The sequence below is a fragment of the Zalophus californianus genome, chromosome 8, assembly GCF_009762305.2.
Source record: "Zalophus californianus isolate mZalCal1 chromosome 8, mZalCal1.pri.v2, whole genome shotgun sequence".
NCBI classification, from domain to species: domain Eukaryota; kingdom Metazoa; phylum Chordata; class Mammalia; order Carnivora; family Otariidae; genus Zalophus; species Zalophus californianus.
Window position 1 is genome coordinate 118,102,048 of NC_045602.1, and position 14,042 is coordinate 118,116,089.

Consider the following 14,042-nt stretch of genomic DNA (forward strand, 5'->3'; position numbering starts at 1 on the left):
CAAGTGCATGACCAGCTCACTCTTGAGGACTTTGACTCCCAGGAGCCCTGAGCTGTGGAGCTCTGGGACCAGGCCTCGTATTGGGCGTTCAGATCAGTCGGGGAGCAAAGACAGTGATCAGAGTCACAAATAACCTATATTACTTCCTATTGCCCCAGTAACATGAGCTTATGGTAGAAAACTGCAAAAGAAAGACAAGCACAAAGGAAAAAAATAATTCAGCTCATTTATGCTCCCCGACTCCTAGGACGACCGCTAAAAACATGCTAGCGTTTATCTTTTTCCTATGCCCACTTTTTTTTAAAACGGAGATGGGATTATATTATTTCTTATTTTTTTAAAGGTTTTATTTATTTAGTTATTTAGAGAGAGCACGAGCAGGGGGAGGGGCAGAGGAAGAGGGAGAGAGAGGATCTCAAGCGGACTCCCCACTGAGCGTGGAGCTTGACATGGGGCTTGATCTCATGACCCTGAGATCATGACCTGAGCTGAAATCAAGAGTTGGATTCTTCACTGACTGAGCCACCCAGGCACCCCGGGATTATATTATTAATATAATATATTCATATGATATAATATAATATAAATAAAATGTTACACAACATTTTAATTTACTAATATAGCATGAGCTCTCTCCATGGCAAAATATATAGATCTACATTGTTAATTTTAAGGCTGCCATCGATGTCCACTTTATTCATGGAATCTTAAGCTGGCTGCACTAGAAATAATAGTAACCACAACAATATATCCACTGATGGAGCACCTAGCCTGCGTGTGTCATGCTAGTCACTGAATAGCCATGTGAAGTATGTCTTGTTATCTCCAATTTATAGATGAGAGAAGTGAGGGTGTGAGGAGTCAAGTGACTGGTTTAAGGCCACCGGGCTATCGAGGCAGGATTCAAAGCCAGGTCTCTGTAGCTGCTCTTTTTTTTTTTTTTTTTTTTTTTTTAAGATTTATTTTAGAGAGAGAGAGTTGCGGGGGGGGAGGGGAAGAGGGAGAGAAACTTCAAGCAGACTCCCCACTGAGCGAGGAGCCCCACACGGGGCTCCATCCCATAACCCATGAGATCATGGCCTGAACCAAAACCAAGAATCGGAGGCTCAACTGGCTGAGCCACCCAGGCGCCCCCTCCATAGCTGCTCTTGACAATGATGTTCGGCTGCCTGGTGGGTCCCCCTCCTTGGGCCCCTATATTTGTTTCCACCCAGAAATTTGGATGAACTGGAGCCCTGTTGTATGCATTTCACCAGTTCCTCTTGGAGGGAAGCCTTATATTGGGGTTGGCACTGTCCCTCCTGCCCATTCTCTTAAGGTTCCCTGGACGTGTCACTGAAGCTCTTCCCTCAGCAGCTATGGAAACAACGCTGACCCGAGAGCGAAAGGGACTTGCCTAAGGCCACACTGTGCAGAGACTGCACTGGACTGGGGTCCTGGTTTCCGATTCTCTCCCCTGAGGGTGGACAAAGCATGTGGGATGCAGGGGGACATAGACGTTAGAGGCCCAAGCTCCAAAGGACCATCCCTGTGGCATCAGCCCCCAACCCTGACACAAGAGTTGCCATAGGCGACCTGTGAACGGTTACCAAGGCCAGGACTGTGAGGGGTGTCTGTGGAAGGCTTCCAGGAGGGGCCCGGGGTGGGGGGCTCAGTAGGGTTTGGACAAACCGAGAGAGAGGAGACGGCGGACCACACTACACGGCCAGATGTGTGGAGGCAGGCACGGGACAAGGACAATGACCAGATGAAGGGTCTGGGAGTCTTTCAGGGGCCAGAGAAGACCCAGAAGCCCCTGGCCCAGCCTTTGGGGCAATCCCCTAGCCACCGCAGAGCCCACCCGGGTAATTCCTGACCGGGAACCGAAGGAGGAAGTTGTAGAAGCAACCCTCAGCCGGTGACTGGGAGGCACGGCTTGGTTTCATTTCCAGACTGAGGCCTGGACTGGCTCTAGTGCCCACCCCCACCCTGGCCCATCCCCTGCTGCCTCTGCCCTTGGCTCAGGCCGTTGTGAACCCCATAGCCCAGGGAGGCCAGGAAGGAGGCATCAAGGCCAGGAAATGGGGAAGTCCTGTCACGTGGAAATGCCCCGGGAGAGAGGCCTGATGCCTCTTTCTCTGCCAGAGCAGACAGTGAACTCCGGAGGCCTAGGCTGCTGTTTCCACTTCCTCCCTGCCTGGCAAACCCTTTCCTGTCCTTCAAGACCCAACCTGAATGACCCTCATCTGGGCGGCTCCTGGAGAAACCTAGGCATGCTGAGAAGTGGTTACCTCCTCCGACTCTCCAGCCGGCAGACTGCCCTTAAAAGTCTATGGAAAGAATACCTTGTTCATGGAGTATGTGCAGCGCATAAGGCACCATGCTAGCTAGCTACCTCTTGGCCTTGACACCTTATTGGATCCTCTCTCAGCATCACCGGTAGTTGGTACAATCGCCAGGTGCTTGATGTCACTGGCAGCAGAGTGAGGCTGGGCAAGGTCACACGGGCTGCACATGGTGGGGCTGGATCTTTTGATGGGGAAGTTCATGGCTTCTGGCCCTCCAGCTTGGGATGCGTCAGCATCTGTTTTCCCCTTCTGGCTTGAGAGCCCCCAAGCGTCTGTGTCCTTGGACACCTGGCCCAAAGGAGGTGTTGAGCCATGGACGAATCTTTGAACTTCTTAACCTGCCTTCACCACGACGAGGACATAGCCTGGTGCCTTGTATACGAGAGGCATTTAATATGTTCTCGTGATATCAAGAGGCTTTGATCGTGGCCTATACCCCACAATCAGTTTCCCCTCTGAGTAACATCTTGCATTAGTATGGTACATTCATGACAGCTAATGAAACAATATTGGTATATGATTTTTTTTTTTTAAAGATTTTATTTATTTATTAGAGAGAGAGCAAGGGCAGCAACAGAAGCAGGGGGAGTGGGAGAGGGAGAAGCAGGCTTCCCGCCGAGCAGGGAGCCCGCTGTGGGGCTCGATCCTGGGATCATGAGCTGAGCTGAAGGCAGACGCTTAACTGGCAGAGCCACCCAGCTGCCCCGACCTTGGCAGTTTTAAGGAGAACTGCAGCTAATATTTGTAGAATATCACTCTACTGGAATTTGTCTGATGTTTTTCTCATGATTACATTGGGATTACGGGTTCTGGGGAGGAAGACCACAGAGGTGAAGTGCTGCTCTCATCACATCATATCAAGGGCACATATTATTACCATGACTTACCCCTGTTGATGTCGACCTTGACCACCTGGCCGAGTTGGTGTTTGTCAGGTTTCTCCACTGCAAAGTTACCTCCCTGCCCCTGCTTCCACACTGTTCTCCTTGGAAGGAAAGAAGTCACTAAGGAGTTATGCTCCCCTCCTCAAGGGCAGAGTAGAGTACTAGCATTTTTTCTTCTTGAGTATCTACTTTTCAAAGCCCTCCCACAGCACATTGCTACAGTCCGTCTTTCCAACCGAGCCTGGGAACCAGTGGAAATGGAGACATTTCATGAGGGGGAAGTGGAGGCTCAGGGAGAGATGTGGGGTGGGGGTCAGCGGTTGGGTCAGGCTCTGTGGGTCCTGCCTCTCCCTCTTGGACTTGAAATAGGTGAAGGTCATGAAGGCCGAGGCTCATAGAAGGTCTGGGCAGGATAGAACCGCCAGAGTATCACTCTCAGAGGGACTTGAATTCTGCCTGGGTTTGAATTCGAGGTCCTGCACTCCCTCACTGTGTCATGTCACCTCCCTGAGCCTCAGTTTCCTCATCCGTACCATGGGGATAACAATAGCTCCTACTTCATAGTGCTGTGAGAAACACGAGCTACTACACACAGAGCCCCAGAACGGGGCACTGCCCAGGAAGTGGTGTGCACAGTGAACGTGAGCTGGGGCTGTGATGATTATTTTTACAAGTGTTCTTTGAAGCCCTCCTGTTGCTGGCTGTCTCCTGTCTGCTCAGCAGGTTTCTAACCCCCTCTGATCTGGGGGGGGTCACCGCTTTGGCTGCAGATTTCCGCCCTGCCCTCTGCCCTCCCACCAGGCCAGGCGGATCAAGGGCCCTGGCTCCTTTCATCTTTCCTCACATTCAGAGACATGGTGGAAGGAGGCCTGGGCTGGAGGGGGGCTGGCTCTGTCTGCCAGAGGACCCCCCCCCCCTCCGACCCGTGACCTTGGGAGAGTATCTGTCCTTCTCTGGGCCTCTACTGTGGCCTGAAGGGAGCGGTGGGATGATGAACGGCTGAGTTTCTTGGCTCTTGGCCTTCACATGAACCTGGGGGGGGTGGGGTGGAAGGTGTCTCCCTTCTCTTCACATGGGCAGGTCTTTTCTGCCTGTGACAGAGGAGGGAAGAGTAAGGCTTAGCCTTGCAGGCAGAGGGCCCAGCAGGTGTAAGGCCTCCAGGTGGAATGATCTGCTATGATGGAATGACTGCAGAGAGACCAGCTTGACAAGGAGGGAGGGTGATCAGGGCCCGTGTGGGAGGCCTGAGTGGTTGGCAAGGGCCAGATCAGGCTGATGCACTGAAGAACTGGGCATCTCTGTGTCACCTGTAAAGAGCAGTCCCCCGGAACGGGCCACGCCCCTTCCACAGCCTCAAGCCGGAGCCTGCCCTCTCTTCCACCCTGTTCTTTCAACCTGAGCCCCGTGGCTTCCAACAGACAACTTGCAGTCCACCTTCTGGGGGAATGACAGGGCTGGTCTGGAATTTCCCGCTGAGAGTCTGTGATGGGTCAGCTTCCTAGTCGCTGCTTCAAGGGTGAGCTGGGCACCGGATGGGCGTGGCCACTAGGCCACCATTGAACCAGAGCCACCCGTGCCTTGAGTGAAGTACAGATGGGGCCTCAGATCCCATGTCACGGGAAAGCTCTCCCCCAGGGGACTCCTGCCCCTTGTGTGGGTCCAGGCCTCCCTGACACCCTGTCCTCCATGTAGCTTTGACCCAGGTTGGGCGTCAGAGGGAAGAGGAAGTTTCCAGAGATATAACGTGTTGACATCAGTACTATCTGTCATTTGCTGGGTGCTTTGGGTTCGGAGATTGTCCTTATAGTATTCCAGGCCTGGCCCAGGGCTTTGTGTCCTGTTGGTGGTCCATAAATGTTTGTTGTCCATTAACGACGATGAATAATTTGTGGGTATTAAGCAATGAGTGGCTGTTTTACTAACAAGGCTTTAAACAGAATAAAGCACAAACGGTTGCTTATCCACCAGGCCAGGGACTCTTGCATCTGTATAATCACGGAAGCTGGTACAGTTGTTGCCCCCACTCCACTGATGAGTAAATGGAGGCTCAGAGAGGGCAGGGTCATATAGTCAATGACTGGAGGAGTTGGAATTTGAACTTTTGTATGTGGACGTCCCTAGTCTGTGTGATCTCTCCAGCCAACTGGGCGGTTTCTACTCTGTGTTGGGCATGGGTCAGACCATAGTCCCTGCCCTCAGGGTGGGGACAGACTTGCAGTGTGCCTCCATCAGGGGTTTGTCAGGAAACCTGTCCTGGAAGGGGTGGCATTTATTCAGGACCTTGATGAGCGGGGCGGGGGGGGAGGGGTTGGGAAGCTAGATATATGGGGCAAGCATTCCTGGCTGGCTTACAGCCTGAGCAAAGGCCCAGGGGGTTGGTTTGAAAATAAAACACTTCCACCGCTCAATAATGAAGCCATCGTATTGGCCACATCCTCCTGAATGGCGGGGCTCCTGAGAACCTCAGCCTCTGAGCCAGCCCTCAAAACCCGTAGTGACTCCAGGTGGAAGGCGGCATCTGTGCTTACAGAGCCAAGACTTGTCCCAGTCGCCCCCACCTCCTTCAAGAGAGCGTGTAGGGGTATGAATCCGGGGGCCTCACACATACTAAATGTAGATCACCTGTTTCATCTTCAGGAGAGCCTTCTGAGAGAAGCACGATCTTTAGCCCATATTGCAGAATGGCACACTGAGGCTTAGAGAAACAGCATGCTAATGGTCACATATACAAGAAGTGGCAGAGTTGGGACTTGAACCCAGATCCATGGATCCAAAGTCTGTGATTTTAAATCCCTCTGTCCTTCCAAGTCCAGAAGAAACCCAGAATTTTCCATTGAACTCCTAGGGATGAATGTGCTGAGCTTGTAAATATTTAGCACACTGGAAGGAAACCCCCCCTCCACCTTATTACCAAGGTGTAACTATTCCCACCAACTATGGCTAATATCAAGCTACCAACGTGACATCATTGACCTTGGAGTTGGAAAGAGATGAGCACAATTAGCTCCTATAAATGGTAAGAGTCAGTTCCAGCACCCACTGGGTGACTATCCTATTCCGGCTGAGTGTGGCCAGTGAAGGCCTTCAGGAGCGAGTAAGAGAAACTGAGAAACTTGCTCCTCCAGCCAAGGGCCCGCCCAGAATCCCCGGAAGCTGCAGTTAATCTTTAAGTCAGCCTCGCAAATAAGCACAGCTATTCAACCAGCCCAGGCTGGCTTCTGCGGCTGGCTCTGCCGCTGACTTGCTATGGGACTTCAAGGGCACTGCTGCCCCCTCAGGCCTCAGTTTACCGACCATAAGAGCTACCATTAACTGATACCATTAGCTGAGCACAGCCGCCTTCACCCTTGTCCGTTCTGACCTTCTCCGGAGTCCTCTGTCGCCACGTTCACTTCTGTTTTACAGGCGAGGGGAGGCGCTGGGGAAGTCGGTGGGCTTGAACCCAGATCGGGGTGCCTCTAGGCCTTGCTCATTCCTGGTCTCCTGGAGGCTCTCTTGTGCTCTGAGGCCTTTGCCTCCTATACTCTAGGGCTCGCCTCCCAGCTCCTCTCAGGAGGAGAAGCCTAGGCCTGGTGCTGTTGGACCAGGCTGGGCCTTAGTTTCCCATCTGTGAAATGGCAGAACTTTCAGAGAAGGAGAGAGGAAGCAGGTGGTGGTATTTAAAGCTGGTTTTAGACCCACCTTTCCCTATGCCATGATCCCTGGAGGACAAGTGAAGAGCCAAAGGTGGGGTGCAGTTCTGGAGCATGGGCTGGGAGGTGGTGGGGGTAACACTGTTGGCCTAGTGTTTGAGGGAGCCTTTGTGGCATAAAGCAGCGTTTCCTTATTGTCCCCTGTCTCTGCTAAACTCCTTGCCCCCTGCATCCAGATGTAATTTGCCTCTTTATTTACTTGGAAGTGTGATTGCCACTAAATACTGGCTTCAGCCCCCTCATAAGCAGGAATATCTAGAACTCAATGACTTCTGATGAGCTGCCTTAGTTACTGTTTTGTTTTTTAAATGCACATTAAAATGAACACATATCGGGGTGCCTGGGTGGCTCAGCTGGCTAAGCATTTGACTTCGGCTCCAGTCATGATCTCAGGGTCCTGGGATTGAGTCCCGAATCTGGCTCCCCACTCAGCGGTGAGTCTGCTTGTCCCTCTCCCTCTGCTCCTCCCCTTCTCCCTGCTCATGCTCTCTCTCTCTCAAATAAATAAAATCTAAAAAATAAATAAAATAAAATAAAATGAACACATATCTATTAAAATAAATGTTGCTCCTCCCCACACTGTTCCTCCTGCCCCAGTCCTTACTTTGGGAATCTCAGGTCAAGGCCAGGGTCCAAGGCCTTGGACCTTCCTTCTCTGTGCCTCAGTTTCTTCATCTGTAAAATGGTGATAATCATCAGTCTGTCCAGCCTAGGTGTTGTTAGGAATAGATCCTAAAGTCTACGTGAGCCATTAGTATGGTGCCTGGCAAAGAGTGAGGGTTTCATGAGTGCTGATATTATCATCATCATCATCATCATCATCATCATCATCGGTAATTGAGAAAGAGGTGAATTTGGGGTAAATAGGGTGGGTGGGCTGCGGGCGGTTAGGGAGGGCATTTTGGCTTGAGGGTATTTTGGGGTCCCACAAGGTGGGGCGCTCTCTCTGGGCGGGGCGGGGGCAGGGTTTCTGTGCCTCCGCCCCCTGCCCCCGCCCCGCCCGGACCCCCGGCTCCAGTGGGGTGGGGGGCCCGCGTGTGGGTCTCTCCTAGGTCACCGGCGGGGAATCCGTCCCCGCACGCTTCCTCGTTCCTCCTCCTCCCGGCGGCCTGCCGGGCCCCTCCTCCCTGCTCGCGCGCTCCCTCCCTCCCTCCTCTTCCCTCCCCGGGCCTCCTCCTCCTCCTCCTCCTCCTCCTCTCCTCTCCTCTCCTCTCCTCCTCCTCCTCCTCCTCTTCCTCCTCCTCCTCCTCCTCCCTTTCTCTCTCGATCTGTCTCTCCCGGCCGGGAATCCATTCCGGCCTGGGAGCCGGAGCGGCCAGGCCGCCGTCTGCCCGACCCCCTGGCCGTGCGGCGGTCCGTCCTCCCGTGCGTCTGGCTGCGGGCGCGCCCGCCTGCCGACCGGCCCAGGTGAGCGCCCCCCGCCCCTCCGCGGGCCCCCGGTCCCGGCCGGCATGGGGGAGCCCCCGCCCGGGACCACCGTGGCGTCGGATCGCCCGGCCGCGGGGGGCTCCTGTCCACCCCTCCAACCTCCACCCCCGGGTCCGAGCCGCGATCCCCGAGCGCCGGGCGGGCGCACGGGGACCTGCCCGGCGCGGCCTTTTGTTGTGATGCCGCGGGGGGAGGGGGCTGGGCGGGGGGCTCCGGGGGGTACTGTCGGCCCGGGGACCACCTCCGGCTCACCCTTCCCCTACGAGCCCCCTGAGAGCAGGAGCCGGGCCGAGCCCCCGGGCCAGGTCTAGGCCAAATCTGAAATCTGAGCCTGTCGGCGCCGCCTCTGGCCGCGGCTGCCGGGCCTGGCGCCCCCCGGCCGGGGATGGGAGGTGGAGAGGGGGCGGGCAGGGTGGGCCTGGGGGCGCCGAGCCAGGGGCGCCGGGCCCGGGCACCAGGACCTCCCTATCCTCCTGGGGCTTCGGGTAGGGCCTGGTGCCGCCGGTCTGGAAGGGACTGGGCCACACTGTTGGTCCCCGCTGCCTCCAGCCCCCAGCCTCGCACCTGGCAGGCCCAGCCGCCTGCCTGCTCAGAAGTTGGCGAAACTTTTGGGTTTTCTCCACCAGGCCGGGTCCATCTTCCTGCCTGGGCTTCGGCTGGGGGTGAGTTTGAGTGCCAGCCAGCAGGGCCAACTACTTGCCTTGCCCTGTGTGGTCAGATGACTGCCTACCCTCTCTGATCTGGGGGTCCTGATCAGTGGCAAGTGGGTCCGGCTGGGACTCCTGGGCCGGTGGAAGGATGGGGGTGAACAGAAGAGGCTCACCTGTGGGGTATCAGGTCCGCCTCTGGGGCCCTCTGACCGGACAGTGGGCAGAACAAGTGAGCCTTGTCCAGGTGGGGTCCCTGAGCTTCAGGACCTCCACAATGGGGGCAGTGGTCCCTGGGTTACCTGGGGGGAGTCCAGGCCCAGCCACAGTGCCGCTGACATCAGACTTGTTTCAAGAGGCCAGGCTGGTCCTGTTACTGACCCCCTTCTCAACCTCCTGACTGGGCAGACAAGACACCGAGATTTCTTGTCTCACTGGGTGACCTGGGCCAAGGGATGGCCCCTCTGAGCCCCCGCATGTGGAATGGGGGAATCTCCATGAAGGAGCTTGGTGTGTAGTAGGTGCTCAATAAATGGGCGCTTCACTGGATGAATTGCCTAAAATGGGTGGGGGCTGAGGGTGCTGGTCCTAGTGGGCTCGTGTCCAAAGGAGGATGGATTGGTGTCTGAAAAGCCACCTCATCACCCCTTGAGAAAGAGCTTGAGCACAGTCCTGCCATCCAGCAGCTGTGTGGCCCTTAAGCCACTCAGTGCTTCCTTGGGCCTCAGTCTTAAGTATAAAATAGGCCGCATGGAGAAACTGAGGCTCAGGGAGGGGAGTGAGTTGACCAAGCCCACACAGCTTGAAGCTGGAATTAGAACCTACACTTCAGAGACCCCAGTCTGCCTGCCTTGCACCCCTCTCCAGTGTTGGGGGAGCAGGGGTTTCCCAGTCTGGGACGAGGCACGCAACAGTGTCGGAAAAGACTATACTGATTGATGAGTGATTGCATGGAAGCCACGAGGCCCTTTTGGTGGTGTGCTGATGTGGTATGCCTTGGTGATGTGGTCTTTCCACCCAGGAAAGTGATTTACAATGTGTCACCTCTCTCAGCTGACTGCCTGCCTGGGCCCTCCTGGGCGGCCCCTGGGCTTTTATCCTGAAGATGTCCTGCCAGCATTGCCCTGTCCTCTGTGAGCTGCTTATCTGTTCTTGTTCTTGAAGGCTTAGCTTCAGGCCCACCTCTTCCAGGAAGGCTGCCTGGCTCTGCCTCCTCTCCCCAGCCTCTTCCTGAAGCATGAACTCTCTCCAGCTCACAGCACCGTGCCTGCTTTGGCTTCCTCCCTGATTGTGACCTGGTGGGTGGGTGGGTGGGTGGGGGGTATGTCTGGCTCCCCTAAGCCCCAGGAGCCAGGGAGGAGATGGTTCAGTGACCTGGTGACAATTACCTACCCGCCCCCCCTCCCACCAACCCCCTGGTCCTAAGTTGACCCCATTTTCCCAAACCTGCCTAGATGCAAACGTTCATGACCCTGTATGAGCATCTGCTGTATACTAGGAGCTTCAAACTCAGGCTGAGCAGTGTGGTGATGGGGTTAGTAGTGGGAGTTGTAGGAGGCATCAATCAGGAGGCTTCCAGGAGGTGGTGCTGAGGGAGAGCAAGAAGTTTGCTCAACAAAGAAGGAGGGAGGGTGGTCTTTCTTCCCTTCTATTCAGACACTTCCCAGGGCCCCTGGAGTTGTGGAGTGTGGTCAGCCTGGGTAGGTCCTTGCTGTGGAATTGTGAACAGGTCCCTGGCCTCCCAGATATTTGAGTCTAGAGGGTGAGCCAAGTAGCAAACAAGTTGCCAAATAAATTAATATATAATCACAGATGCGATAAGGGCTCAGAGAGAGAGGCGTGGATTGCAGAGGAATCTTGAAGGAAGTATGTAGGAGTTGGCCAGGCATGGAGCAAGGGGAAGGGCTTGCCAGCCAGAGGGAACTGCATGTGCAAAGGCCCTGAGGTGGGGGAGTGTGTGTTGTTATGGAGAAACAATGGGAAAACCTCTGCGTCTAGAGTGTGGAGAATTAAGGAAAGTGGGTGAGAGGTGAAATGGGGGGTGTTTTGGGGGGTGTTATCAGCAGGGCCGGACCGTATGGGGCTGTGTGGGCCTTGGGGAGGAGTTTGACCTTCATCTTCACACAAAGGGCTAATCGGTGTCCCCCGTGTGAACAGCCTCATGCTTAAGGCCAGGGGTACAGAGCTGTTCAAGGCACCTGGTAGAAATAGATCTGTGGGCTGGACTCCACGTATTCTGTGGGGGCCTAGATCAGGAGTCAAGAGGAGGAGGCATTTGAGGTTGGGCTTTGAAAGTGGAGTAGGAGTTCACTGGCCAGGAAGGCAGGAGAAGCGGGGAGCCAGCAGTTGGTGAAGTGCATGCAGGGCGGCTGGAGGCTGGGAGTGGGGTGGGGAGCAGGCAGTGGTCATCTGGAGACCAGAGGTATGGTAAGGGCTCAGGAGTCAGACAGGTCTGTGTTTGAGTTCTGACCGTCTGCACTTGTTATGTAGCTTTGGGTCATTCACCGTATCTTTCTGAGACTTTCTTTCTTTGTCTTGAAAATGGAGACAATAAATATCTCCCTGTCAGGCAGCTGCTTAGGGAAGGGGACCTGCCTTGAGCGGTGTTCCACTGGGTGGTCTTGTCGGCTGTGTCTCTAAGACTTTAAGTGGATGAGCTCACGGAGCCCTAAGGTGCTGGTCTGGGCAGGAATGGCCTGGGAGAGGCCTCCCGTGTGCTGGGTGATTTGAGTCCTGCTCTGCCCTTGCTGTACGAGGAGGGTCAACTGGGGAGAGCACTACTGGTCTACCTCAGCCCAGCTTCTCGAAAGCCTGCCTTACGTGAGATTGATCCATTTTCCAGAGGTAAATACTAAGACCCAAAGAGGAGAAGCCACTTCCTGCCTGGGTCGTGTGGCTCCTACACCTCTCTCTCCCCTTGGGTCCCTACAGTCCTTTACTTCCTGCCCCCCCCAACTGCTCTTACCCCCTTATCTCCACGGTAAACCACTCTGGTTTCCACTCAAGCCACTGGGCAGGGCGGGGGGGGGTACTTCCTCTGGGGGCACCTCAGTTTCCTCATCTGTGAAGTGGGGATAATATGAGTCATGCTCCTAGGATGCCCAAGAGGACTGAAATAAAGCATTTAGCACACATTAACTAGATAAATCGGGGTGGGGAAGACCCAGACCTGACTCAAGTCCTTCCTCCTCTGGCAGCGGAATCAGTTTCTGAAGCTGTAAAATGGGCCTGGGGCTTACCCTTAGTAGGGCCAAACGGAGAGTGGGAGGAGGTTGTACCTGCCTTTACCTGGTAGCTGGCTCTGCATCACACTTCTGGGAAAGGTAGGTCCAGGGCATGCTTCCCCTGTGTTCAAGGCCCCATTCCCACTGTACGTCCAAAGGAGCCTCGGCCTTTGCACACCTCCCTTGTGAAGATGGAATGCGCTCATTTCTCCCGGTGCCTTGAATCTACTGGATGGAGGCTCAGTAACTGTGACATTCTTCTCGCTCCCCCTCCCTCGTGGGGGCTCAGATAGTATCCAGTCTTAGGATGGCCCAGGCCTGCACTGCGTGTTGAGAAGCCTTCTGAGGCCCAGTCTTGGCTTCCCGGAAATGAGTGCTGTGACGGAGTAGTGATGTCTGCCGTTGGCGGAGGATTAGAGCAGGTTGTACACGTGCATGGGTTTGTCATTCCTGGTCTGTTCTGACCTTCTCTTTTCACAGATGGGGGAATTGAGGCCAGAAAGACCCAGGACATATTATCCAAGCTGGGAGAAAAAGGCACGTCTCTTGTCTTTTGATCCAGGGCTCTCCCGACTCGGCCAGCCTGCCGCTTCCCACAGGACAGCCTGGGTGGGGCCGAGTCCAGGGGTAGATGAACGGGGAGGACCTCAGAGCCCACAGCCAGAAGCAAAACCCCTGTTCCCCGGCTCCCTGCTATAGGACCTTGAGCAAGTGACTCTCTTCTAACCTGGGCCTCAGTCCCTCTCCTCCCAGCAGAGCTATCCAGAGGAGTTCTGGAATAAAATGGGAAGCATCTCCTGCCCTGGCCCTCAGTTTCATCCTCTGCGCAGTGAGGTCTTTTCCCTCGCTGAGGCTCTGCGGTGGGGATCCTAGCTGGGGGCTCCTCCAGGGCAGGCCTGACCGAGTCCTCTTTGAGCCCATGTGGGGCTGTTAGAGACTGTGGGAACGAGTCCTCTGAATCCTTAGACCTGCTGGGTTGCGAGGCCAGCACAGGCTGACTCCTGGTGCCGGGGGCGGAAGTTGGGGTTGGGATGGTGTCCGGAAACCCAGCTCCCCTGTCCAGGCCTGATTACCGTCTCTCGGCCCACCCAGATTTGCTGCCCTGCCTTTGACTCTGTCTGATGTGGATGTCCTCACGTCATGCCCTCTCCAGCCAGGTCACTGCGAGGTGGCCCATTCCATCCTTTGCGCCGGCATGGGGTGGGCAGAACTTTTGTTCCCATTACACAGGAAAGGAAACTGAGGCTCAGAGGGGACAAGGGCTGGGGCCACTGTCTCCCAGCACAGTAAAGTGTGAGCCCAGACTTCTGGCTTCTGGGTGATTTGTAGCATCCGATTCCCACTGAGTGTGCCCCCAGCTTGCCTGAAATCCTTCCCAAGGAATAGGGTTGAGGGTGTGTTGCTGAGGGCAAGTGGTCCTGACTTTCTGGGCTTCTGCTTCTGGATGGATCTCCATTCGGATCTGGAGTATTGGATCTTGCAGGGAGCCCCCAGCTCCACGGATTGGCATCTCACGGGTGCTCAGTGGGTACTCATGGCATTAAGGGAGTGGACATAGCGAGGCTTTTTTTTTTTTTTAAAGATTTTATTTATTTATTTGACAGAGAGAGAGACAGCGAGAGAGAGAACACAAGCAAGGGAAGAGGCAGAGGGAGAAGCAGGCTTCCCGCCGAGCAGGGAGCCCGATGTGGGGCTCGATCCCAGAACCCTGGGATCATGACCTGAGCCGAAGGCAGATGCTTAACAGCTGAGCCACCCAGGCGCCCCCATAGCGAGGCTTTTGGAGCCCATTGGTTCTGGGTTCCAATCTTGACTCTGCCATTTGCTGTGTAGGATTGTG

General features: G+C 55.1%; 1 protein-coding gene across 1 annotated transcript in view; it reads left to right on the top strand.

Annotated features, from left to right (window-relative positions):
* Positions 1-8,114: 8,114 nt before the first annotated feature.
* The window catches only part of SRC (SRC proto-oncogene, non-receptor tyrosine kinase), a 49,871-nt gene continuing 43,943 nt past the window's right edge, over positions 8,115-14,042 (top strand). The window contains exon 1 of the mRNA XM_027622491.2: positions 8,115-8,310. The gene's annotated coding sequence lies outside the window, so the exon portion shown is untranslated. The remainder of the gene's footprint in view (positions 8,311-14,042) is intronic.